This window comes from Phascolarctos cinereus, unplaced genomic scaffold (genome assembly GCF_003287225.1).
Source record: "Phascolarctos cinereus isolate Bilbo 61053 unplaced genomic scaffold, phaCin_HiC Scaffold_726;HRSCAF=1367, whole genome shotgun sequence".
In the NCBI taxonomy this organism is placed as follows: domain Eukaryota; kingdom Metazoa; phylum Chordata; class Mammalia; order Diprotodontia; family Phascolarctidae; genus Phascolarctos; species Phascolarctos cinereus.
In genome coordinates this window covers 172567819-172580138 of record NW_027556098.1, presented here as the reverse complement: position 1 = coordinate 172580138, position 12320 = coordinate 172567819, and positions in this window count along the sequence as shown.

Genomic DNA, 12320 nt, shown 5'->3' with positions numbered 1-12320 from the left:
AATCAACAAATATTTATTAATCACCTGCTGTATGTCAAGCATTTTGCTAAGTACAACAGCTACAAAAACAAAAGGAAAACAGTCCCTACCCTCAAGTAGCCTAGTTAGGGGAGACTACACTTACAAATGTACTTATACACAAAATACACACAAGAGAGTGGGGGGGGCACTAAAAACCAGGAAGATGACACCTAAGCTATGCTTTGAAGGAAACTAGAGATTCTAAAAGGTGAAAATGAGAAAGGAGTGTGCCCCAAACATGAGAAACAGCCAGTGTACAAGCAGTGAGGGAGAAGAGAGATTGGAAGTGGAGTACCAGGTCTAAGAAGAAGGGAGGCAAGTTTGTCTGCTCTATAGTGTGTGTGTGTGTGCGACAGAGAGAGGAATGACATGTAAAAGACTCTAGAAGTATGTGTGATATCTTTCCCCTGCCTCCTTCTCCTTGCCCTCACTCATTCCTGAACCCCAAATACAATTCACTAGTCTACAAATTGGAGGTCAGGGTGACAACATAAACCAACACTGGAAAGCGCCCCATGTGCTGGCCAGGGCATGGAAGAATTCTGTTTCTCCACCACTCAGAGAAGTAGTCAAGGAAGAGTTCTCTCCCTGGGTGGCTTTGGAAGGTGTGTTGCATCCTGCAGAGTTGGAATAGGAGAACTGAGCTGATGATTACTCTCATCACAATACCAGCCAATCTAGCCAGTGAAGCCTGAAAAAATGGGAATCTACTTCACAGAGGGAAATGTACAACCCATACAAATGACCCATACATTCAGCAAGTAACATGCTTATTCTGTAAAATGATTTACAAGGTAATGTTAGCTTTGGACAATGTTAAAAAGGAATAAGGGGTGTGAGGAGGGGAACACAAGAGTACAAAATATACAGTAGTCCTTTGAGGTTTATTCTCTTGAGAATCTCCAGTAAAGTCTTTCTCCAAAGCTGCGTTCTAGGAGGACTAGTACCTCTGGTGTGAGGGCTTGCTGCACCCTTTTCAGAGCTGATCATCCATGTCTGGTGTTCACCTTTTAGCTTGGTCAGATGTCGTAGATGCCAAGGTCATCCATTGCATCCTGGGCCATCTCTAGTCATCTTGACTTTTGCCTTACCACTGGACTTTGATGACTCTGGAAGAGAGAGTGAGGCTGATGACTTTTTGCAGCTATGCCTCATTTATATCCAATTCACCTATGAGTCAAGGCATCACTTGTAATGTCATTGGTCCTCTCTGAAAATGAGCAACAACAATAACATTATGATGCAGAGGTGAACTTGGCTTTTCAAATGAGATAATATTTGTAAATTTGTGAGACAAATGAGATAAAATTTATAAAATTTGTAAAGCACTTAATACAGTGCCTGGCATATGGCAGGCATTTTATATGTGTTTATTCTCTTCCCTTCCCTTCTCAAAGAATATGCAGCTGGGCATAAGCTCTGTGAAGTCCCACCAAGGAAATTTCACATACAGGCTCAGTTTTGTCTGTTGTCTGACAAATATCCTGGCTAAATCATGATGGTTTATCATCAAGTTGACTTCAGGTTGATAATTTGCTTTTTCATTTCGACTCTTAAAGGTCATCTACAAATGTGTAGAAAGGTTGAATTCCACGCTAGTGAATGGAGTGCCCACATTTGTGAAATTATAAATCCTTGAAGTGTAAAAGTATTTTAGTAAAACCTCTACATTTTAAAAGATAATCCTAGTTGGGCTGATAGTGCATGAGTGGTGTCTCCAGTTCATTTCTGTTCAACAGCTGCTGCCATCTTCTGAATGAACATTTAAATGGAATGACCATTTTGTGATCCTGTCACAATATTAAAACATAGCAATGATGTCACAGAGCAACATAATTTTTGACCTCTGAGAAGCTCACAAGCTAATCAAAATGGCAAAAATCATAGGATGTTAGAACACGAGATGCAAGGAATGTTGGAGGCCATCTGGTCCAACCATATCATTTTACAGATGAGGAAACTGAGGCCCAAAAAGTTAAAATGGTGTGCTCAAAATAACACAAGTTAGAGGCAGGATTTGAACTAAGGTTCTCTAACTCCAAAGTTAATATAATATATTTGTTATGAACATCTGGAATTGGATGTCACACAAACATCTTAAACACCTGTCCATAAGGAAACTCTCTTTCCCCAAAGCCTCTCCTCTTCCTAACTGCCCTACTACTGTTAGAACTCAGTCACCCAGGCTCTCAATTTAGGTGTTGTCCTCTTTTTTGCTCTCACTTAACCCCACATCCAATCGGTTAACACGTTCTGTTGATTCTACATTCATGGCATCCCTTGTACACATCCTTCTCTCTCTCCTACGACACTATTGCCACCCTAGTGCTAGCTCCCATCACTCCATGCCTTGGCTACTGCAGTAGACTGCTGATCGATCTCTCTGACCAATTTGAAAGATCCTAAGTCTCTCCCCACTCCAGTACATCCTCTACTCAGACATCAGAGTAATCTACCCAAAGCACTGGTCTGACCAATCAACTCCAGTGGCCCCCTATCCTCACCAGCATTAAATATAAAATCCTCTCTTTGGCTTCTAAAGCCCTTTATATCCTAGCCCCTTTCCTGTTTTTTTTTCCTTTTTCTTAAACCTTACATTCCTCCTTCTCACCCCCAGCATAATCTTTAATCCAACCTCCTTACTTTTTCTTGAAATAGGTGCTCCATCTCCCAATTCTGCACATTTTTACTAGCTGTCTGGCTGTCCCCTCCTTCCACATCTCCACCTCTTCTTTTCTTTAGCTCTAGCTCTGTTGAAGTCTCACTTAAATTCCCTCCTTCTGCAAGACATTTTTGCTGATCTCTAGTGCCTTCCCTTTGAGATTACCTCTTCATTTGTCCTGTAGGTATGTAGTTGTTTACACAGTATTTGCCACTATTAGACTGTGACCTCCTTGAAGGAAGGATATTTGGTTTTTTGCTCTTCTTTGTAAACCTAGAGCTTAACACAGTACCTGGCACAGGTGGATGTTTAATAAATATTTGTTGATTTAATTTGACTGTGTGTATGCCTGTGCATTACATAGACAACTCTCAACTATTTGAATCGATATTAGGCCCCAGAGGTATGATAATCTAAAATGGCATATTATCAAAAAATCATTTACATTTGGCACAGGAATGTATTACTTTTGGACTTACATGCATAAATATAGGTGTGTCTGATGTTCTGGGAATTCACAACATCTCAGTCAAAATAATGAAGCCACTTTGTTAACTGCAGACTCAGCTGGGAACCTGTCCAACTTTCCCATCCTGCTTTCTATTTAATAATCCCTACAACCCAATTCAGGTTAAAGATAGAATTGCCTTCTGAGCTGATGTAAAACACTAGTCTAAACTGACCTACTCTCTCCTCTCTCTTACCTAATTGTTAATAATAAATACTACCCCCCAAATTATTTTTAATAACAAATCTTCACCCTAATAACCTTGATTTTTAATAAATATTATAAACTCAATAATCATCCAAAGAGGCAGTGTGGCATAGAAAGAACTGCCCTTGGAAGCTTAAAGACCTGGGTTTGAAGATGCACCTCTGACACATGCGGCTATGTGCCCTGGACAGTCACTTCACCTCTCAGTACCTGAAAAAGCTCTCCAAGATTAAAAGTTTCAGACTCAGACTAAGTATTGACCTATACTGGTAGAAAGAATTTCCTCACCAGAAGTTTACTACTCCAAGGAAATCATAGGTTTCACCCCTCCCCCCAAAAAGGAAATATTCAAAATAAGAAGTAAAACCATATATAATCCCTTAAAATTTACCAAAATTGAAACAAATGAATTAATAAACAACAGACAAACAAACAAACCTCTTTGGGTCTATGTTCCCCCTTCTAGGGTATGACTGAAATTCCACAGCCTCTTAAGCTTAAATTTTAAGTCACTTCAACACCACAAATCCAAAAATATTCATGTAGATTGGCTAAATGGGTCTCCATCATTAATTCATTAAGCTCTCTGAAAACACCTTCTCTGGGGGCAGCTAGATGGCACAGTGGGTAGAGTACCAGCCCTGGAGTCATGAGGAACTGAGTTCAAATCTGGCCTCAGACACATAACACTTACTAGCTATGTGACCCTGGACAAGTCACTTAACCCCAATGCCTAACCAAAAAAAAAAAGTCTTCTCTGGTTTATAATTTTTGCTTTCAAAACAAGTCAATTTTGCATTTTCCATGAGCAATGTCTTAGAACATCCACCAAAGAATACACTCAGTTGGGTGTAGAAATCTAACTTACCCTACAGGGAAGCAGGAGAGGAAGGAAATAACAGAAGGGGGCAGGCTGATAGAAAGGAGGATGGATTGAGGGAGGCAGTGGTCAGAAGCAAAACACTTTGAGGAGGGACACAGTGAAAGGAGAGAGGGAGAGAAGTGGAAAGAGAGAGAGAGAGAGAGAGAGAGAGAGAGAGAGAGAGAGAGAGAGAGAGAGAGAGAGAGAGAGAGAGAGAGAGAGAGATAGGAGAGAGAGATAAACAAAAAGGAAATAGGGTGGAGGGAAACATGCAGTTAGTAACCATAATTGTGGGAAAAAAAATTTACAGCAAGTTTCCCTGATAAAGGTGTCATTTCTCAAATATATAGAGAACTGAATCAAATTTATAAGAATACAAATCATTCTCCAATTGATAAATAGTCAAAGGATATGAACAGGTAGTTTTCAGACAGAGAAATCAAAGTTATCTATAGTCATATAAAAATGCTCTAAATCACTATTGATTAGAGAAATACAAATTAAAACAACTCTGAGGTAACACCCCACACCTATCAGTTTGGCTCATATGACAGAAAAGGAAAATGACAAATGTTGGTGGGGATGTGGGAAAATTGGAACACTAAAGCTCTGTTGGTAGAGCTAGGAACTGATACAACCTTTCCGGGGAACTATGGATAGGGCTTTAAACTGCGCATACTTTTTGAGTCAGCAATGCTACTACTGGGTCTGTATCCCAAAGACATTTTTTGAAAAAGGAAAAAAGGGTCAGCTAGGTGGCACAGTGGATAGAGCACCGACACTGAAGTCAGGAGGACCTGAGTTCAAATCTGGCCTCAGACCAAACACTTGACACTTACTAGCTACGTGACCCTGGGCAAGTCACTTAACCCCAATTGCCTTAAAAAAAAAAAAGGAAAAAACTTTACATGTACAAAAGTGTTTATGACAGCTCTTTTTGTGGTGGCAAAGAATCGGAAAGTGAGGGGATGCCCATCAATTGGGGAATGGTTGAACAAGTTGTGGTATATGATTGTAATGGAATAGTATCACGATATAAGAAATTATGAGCATGACACTTTTAGAAAAACCTGGAAAAACTCATCTGAGCTGATGAAAAGTGAAGTGAGCAGAACCAGGAGAGCAGTGTACATAGTAACAGCAATATTACACAGTGATCAACTGTGAATGACTCAGCCTATTCTCAGCAATACAATGATCCAAGACATTTCTGAAGGACCTATGATGAAAAATGCTATTAACCTCCAGGGAAAAAACTGATGGCATCTGAATTTAGATTGAAGCATACTTTTTTAAGACTATTTTTCTTGTTGTTGTTGTTGTTGTTTAATTATCTGTGTTTTCTTTCACAACATGGTAATATGGAACTGTTTTGCCAGATTGCATATGTGTAACCTATATCAAATTGCTTGCCTTCTCAATGAGGGGGTCTGGGAAGACAGGGAGGGAGAGAATTTGGAACTCAAAATTTTTGAAAAATGAAGGTTAAGAATTGTTTTTACACATAACTGGAAAAAATAAAATATTAATTTGAAAATAAAAAATCCACCATAAGGCACAGAATCATAGGAGCACAGACTTAGAACAGAGAGGGGTCACCTCGTCTAGCTACCTCATTTTATAGAAGAGAAGGCTGATGGTAGAGTTGTTTAAGCAGGTATGTATGAAAAAAGATAAGCAAACATATTTGCCACCTGATCTAAAATGAAGCTCAAAATGGTACTACCAAGAGGAGAAACAGCTGCAAATGACCTCTGGGACACTTTCTTCATTAAAAAAAAAATACATCTCTAACTTCCTGTTAGAATTGTTTAGACTTTTTACAGGAAGATCTGTGACCTGAAGCTTAATCTCTCCTCTGAAGTTTCAAGTGAAAGGTGCTCCACAGAGTGGTTTTGGTTTCTGTGAAGGTTTCAGAGCTGTCCTAGTCTATTGAAATATTACTGATCTCAAGGTTGTTGGTTTTTAACATTTGCTAGAGGCCTCCCAATGATAAAAAAAAAAAGACACAGAAAAGCATCATTATATACAATCCTATATATAGTCATTTGAATTCTATCTTTCCTATTAGATTGTAAACTCCTCAGGGGGTAAAAACCGGTTTGGCCTTTTTTGTGTTACCATCACTTAACACAATGCCTTGGCATGGAGTAGGCATGTAATAAATGCTTACTCACTTGACCTGAATTGTGCAAAGGGTATGGTCTCTCCCAAGAGACAACCTACATATAGTTAGACAGCCATGGAGTCAGGAAGAGCCGGGCTCAAGTCTGGACGCTGATCATTTTTGTGTGACCGTGGGAAAGTCACAACCTCAGAGAACACTCATCTAAAGCCAGAAGGGATCTCAGATCTTTGTTCTTCATAATGTTTCTCCTAATTTTCTCATTCTTGTTTCTTTCTTATTCTTCCCTCCATGCTTTTCCCACATTCCATTTTTTGTTGCTCTACATTCACCCCCCCCCCTTCTCAAAACAGAAGGGGTGGACAGAGATGTGTGGAGGAGAAAACCATGGTAGTTAAGTGTGGACAAGAGTCTTTTTACTCCCATACCCCAAGGTCCTCTAATGTTAACATACCAGGTATATTCCTTTTTTTCCACTTGTTAAAAAAAATGACTTGTCACTCCACTACATTAATAGCCACCATTTTCTTTAATCTGAGCAATTCTGATGCACAAAGTACTTGATTTAAGGAGGGAAAAAAAGTAGTGTATCTTTACTGGTTTTGTACTGCCTTCTTTAATGGCAAATACAAAAGAAAGCTCTGTTCTAAATTGAAACTCAGACACTACATTTTTATTTAATTCATTTCCCAAATGTAAGCTGTCTTCTTATCCAACTACATCATAGTTGACTTTTTAAAATATCAAAGAATTTCCCACAAAACACATATACAAGCAAAAGTTATCTGCTCAGAAAATACTGTTCTGACTTTCAGCTTCTATACATCAAGCAGAAATATAGTTTCTGTCCATTAGAGAAACAAATGTGAAACAGTATCTTCCTTGTGGCCTAAAAAAAAAAAGGCATCCCAGTTTGCATTATCTCCTTGAATTTATGAAGTTAAAGTAACAATGGGAATATTGATGAGGTCCAAGGAACAAACACAGAGCTATTGAGGTGCTCAGGCATATCTTGGCCACTATCAATTCTAAAGTCTTCTACACTTGGATTTCAGAGGCTACATGAAAGAGCCAAGTGACATTTGGGTAATTGCTCTGCTCTCCAAGATTCCTGGGGGAAATTACATATCGTATTTATTTACTTGCCCAAATGTGAAACAAAAGTAACCTCAAAGGTCAGGACAAAGCATCTCTCCGGTTGGGATACAATTTCAAAGTTAATGTGAAAGAGCAGGCAGCCTGGCTATTGGGGAAGAATGAGGAGTCAGAGAGATAATTAGAAACCCACGTGGAGCAATTGAGCGCCATAGTTTGCCATGCTTGAAGCTGGGGCGTGTTTACAGAATCTAACAAATCTTGCGGTAAACATCGGGAAGTTTGAAGTTGTACTTGAGCTGCAATTAAATCCCTTTAAGGAGGCGAACTTCACTCAGTATTGCTGATGAACTGATTGCTGTGGGCAGCAATTATAATTACTTTTTAATCCCCAATAACCACGTGTATCAAAGAATTTAAATAACATCCCATTTCTGGCTCTGGGCTTCAGGCAAATACATGCAGAAGGTATCGGCCTACAATTAGCCCTAATGAGCATCCAGAGAAGAGCTGGAGAAGCCTCTGACAGCACCCACAAACATGACTTGCAAGCTGATCGAGTCACTCAGATCCATAGATCTCACTGCTAGATTCTTAGAAAAGTTCAACCACCTTTGGATGGTTAATTCATTACTATATGATGTCAGTCTTGGAGTTTAGCAAAAAGTACCCCATGTAGCCCTAGTCTACAAAGAGATCTCACTTGCTAAGCTCTGCCACTTCGGCATACACTGTTTCTCATTATTCTCTGCTGACTAACTGGATGAAAAGTAACAAATTCAGTCCCCTGGAGATTTCCAAATCATCTTGCGGTTGGCGTGATGTTGATGTGACAGTGGAGAAAGAGCAATAGTCATGGAGTGAAGACAGAACTGGGTTGGGATCGTTTCTCCTAAACATGTTGAGGAAGAAAGTTGTGGGACCCTAGGCAAATCACTTGGGTCCTTTGAGCTTCAGTTTCTTCATTTATAGGGGGATAGCAACTGAACCTGTGATACCACTGGTATAGAGAACTCCCTGTTGAAGAAACTTTTGACCAAAGCAAGTTGGCTCCTTCTCTTTGGCTTCCACATGGGCCAGCTCACCCCTCCTTCGGCAGCCTGCTGGCTCTTCATCCCCAGGGAGTCACCAAAGTGGGGCAGAATTTGTGAGGACACTATGGAATTTAGCTTTAATGCAACTCAAGCCATATACCAACCTCTGCCTTCTCCCAGAAGCAGAGAATAGAGGCATGCACCACCATGCCCAGCCAACTTAGAGTTGCCATAGAACACCAAGAGGGTCAGTAACTTGTCTAGGGTCTCATAGACATTATAGCAGAATTTGAATTCTGATCTTTCTGACTTCAAGGTTAGTTGTTTATACGTTACAATACCCTGTCTCATTCTTCATCTATAAAAGAGAGCTAATACCTGTCTGTAGGACATGTCTTATAGGAGTATTATAGGAACCAACAGTGTTATATGGCAACCAAGAAAACTAATCTGATCTTGGGCTGCATTGAGATATGGACAGTATGCAAGAAGAAAGACATGATAGTTTCATGACTCTCTGTTTTTAGCAGATTGCATCTGGATTATTGAGTTCAGTCTTGGCCATGACCGGTTTTGTAAGAAAATAAACAAGAGAGTGCCCAGAGGAGGGTAACTAAGAGGGTGAGGTCTAGATGAGTATTGATTGGTTGAAGAAACTGGGGATGTTTAGCCAGGAAAAGAGAAGAGCAGACCAGGGCAGGGGGCGAGGCAGGAGGCATAGAATGAGAGCTATTTTCAAACATTGGCAGCTAGGTAGAGTGCTGGACCCAAAGTCAGGAAGACTTAAGTTCAAATCTGGATGCCGACACTGATTAACAATGTGACCTTAGCAAGTTGCTTAACCTCTATCTGTCTCAGTTTCCTCATTTGTAAAATCAGAGCAATATTAACACCTGCCTCTCAGGCTTGTTATCAGGCTAGAATGAGATAATTTGCAAACCTTAAAGCATTGTATAAAGACTGTTATTGTTTTTTGGAAGACTCTCAAGTGGAAGAAGGATTATCCTTTCTCTGCTTGGGCCCAAAATGGAGAAATGGAAGTAATAAAAGGAAAATTTAGGTTTGATGTAAAGAAAACTTCCTAACAATTAGTACTGTTCAAAAATACAATGGGCTGCCCTGGGGGAAGCAACCTCCAAGACCGGAGGCCTTGAGTAAAAGTTGTATGAAGTCATTTCAGGTATGTTGTAGAGGGGATTCTTTCAAGTAAGGGTTTAATTAGATGACCACTGAAGTCTCATCCAACTTTGAAGTTCTGTGGTTCTGGCAACTAGTATAAAGTGCTCTATAAACCTTAAAGTGCTATATAAATGTTGGGTGTTGTCATTCAAGCCACACTCCATGTGAGCATCTTCAGTCTAATGTACTATCACTTAGTCCAGAGCCCACAGGTCCTGAAATCTCCATTGTGTGGCAGCTTGATGCCTCCACCTTGGCCACTAGATCCTCTAGTATAGCCAAGAAGGTCCAATTAGCTAAGTCAGGACAATTTAAAAGTCAAAGTGAAGAAAGAAATACTTGAGCACATAATTCATATTTCTTTTTTTTTAAATTATTTCCCTTTCTCAAATTCATCTGGTGAAATTAGTAGACAGAAATAGGTTTGGGGAATTATTTATAGCATTGCCTATGATTCTGTCTGCTATAGTCCTAATAGACCAAATGCAAGGCCCTCTCCCTCATCATTGTCCAGAAGGACCTATTCAATGATGACCATGTTCTCATCCACTGTAGGTAGATAGAAGATAGGGAACGGACCTATGATTTCATTGATATAGAGAACTTCCAATTAAGAAAACTTCTGCCATTGCAGGGTTTGCCTAGAGCTCTAACTGGTTAAGTGATTTGACTTACCAGGATCATACAACCTTTATGTATCAAAGGTGGAATTTAAACCCAGGTCTTCCTGGTTGTGAGCCCAACTCACTATCTACTATACTCTGACTGACTTCTTAGATTTTCTGAGCATGGTACAGAAGAATGAGTATAGGATTTAGAGTCAGAATGTCTACCTACTTTACATGGTTGCTGCGAGGATCATAGGGGAAAAATGTATATAAAAGCCCTATAGAAATGTCAATTATTTTTATTCCTCCATAAAAGATCTACTATGATAAGTAGAAGAGATCTGAACTTGATTTCTTGAAAGCCATGCCCATATAACAACAACAACAACTAACATTTATATAGCACTTGCTATGCACCAGGCACTGCTCTGAGTGCTTTACAATTATTATCTCATTTGATCCTTACACAAGGAGGAGATAAGTATTATTATTATTATTATCCCCATTTTATAGATGAGGAAACAGAGGCAGAGGTTAAGTGACTTAGCTAGGGTCACATAACTAATAAATATCTCACACCAGATTTGAACTCAGGTCTTTCTGACTGGACCCACAAAATTAAATACTGAGAGGCTCATGACAAACCAGAAAGTTGATCAATAAGTGATAATTCATTTGGCCTTGATGACCTATAATTATGATAATCATCCTTATTATCATCATTGTCATTAGTAGGAGAAGCTCAAAGATGATAATAATGTCTTCCATTTGTATAGCCTTTTGTACTTTTCAAGATATTTGTACATATATTCTCTTTGGATCTTCCTAATGAAGGTAAGTGGCTATTATTACCCCAGTCTTTCAAATGAAGAGGAAGTTGAGCTACAGAGAAGCTAACTAAGTTATACAAAGTTCCATGATCCACTTAGTGGGTTATCCATGCATATTGACTCCAATGTTGGGCTATGTCTTCTCTCCAATGTAGCATGCTGTTGCCTGTGGTCTTACTCAGAAACTTCTGGCCCTGATAAAAGGAAAGGGACAGAAGAAGAGGCAATGATTGGGTAGATTGTAGCCATGTAACACAGACTTCTGGAAAGCAGTTCCTCAGATAGACCATTCACATAAGTGGCAACTCTATAATTGTTTGATGTTTCAGTTTTCTCTCTCACTTTGGCAACCATGACCTGGTTTTAGTTCAGCCCTCTAGACCATGCCCTGGATCTTCTTTTGCCATGTGCTTTAAGCAAGTCTATCATAAAACTGGCAGAGTGTGGCTGTATCTTCATAGCCTCAAAACATCCAGATGGAAACTGAAAAATGCCATCAACCATATGGATACTTCATATAGAGGCTGCCAAAAATGTCCCCAAATTTCAGGAAACATCTGGGTGGTTGGCATCATAGAGATACAGTATTACAATGATTAAATTTGTTACCTACCATCCAACTGTTTTGATGGCAAGTACATCCAGCCAGTAAGAGCCAACCAAACTCATTCAGACTAATGGTGAGTAAAGGGGAGGGGAGAGGCAGAGAAAAGGCGGGCAGGCTACAGATGATCCAAACCCACCCACATGGATTGCAATCCCCCAAAACATCTGGCATTCTGAGAAATTCCAATATTCCAACCTCCTGCCCTATGTCTCTCAAGGGTCATGTTTATTCTTAAAAGACTGAATACATTTAGTGTTTGCTTAAGCAAATAATTAAATGTATAATACCAGCATATTCAACTTAGGAGAAGAACAATTTCAACAGATTTCCCCAAGCTCTATATGCTTAAAAACACTAATTATACAGTATACATTCCAGGTATATTGCCTGAAGCTCATATGCAACTGCACTACCTGGGCTATAGTATTTGAAGCCTTTCCCACTGCCCTCCTCCCGGCCCCAATTCTTCGATCAACTTTCTGGAGCTCACGAATTAAAAGACTGAAAAAAAAATTACATACTTTAAGCCAGATGAAAGCCTTTAAGGGAAAAAAAAGGCTTGAGGATTTCATCTAGCACCAT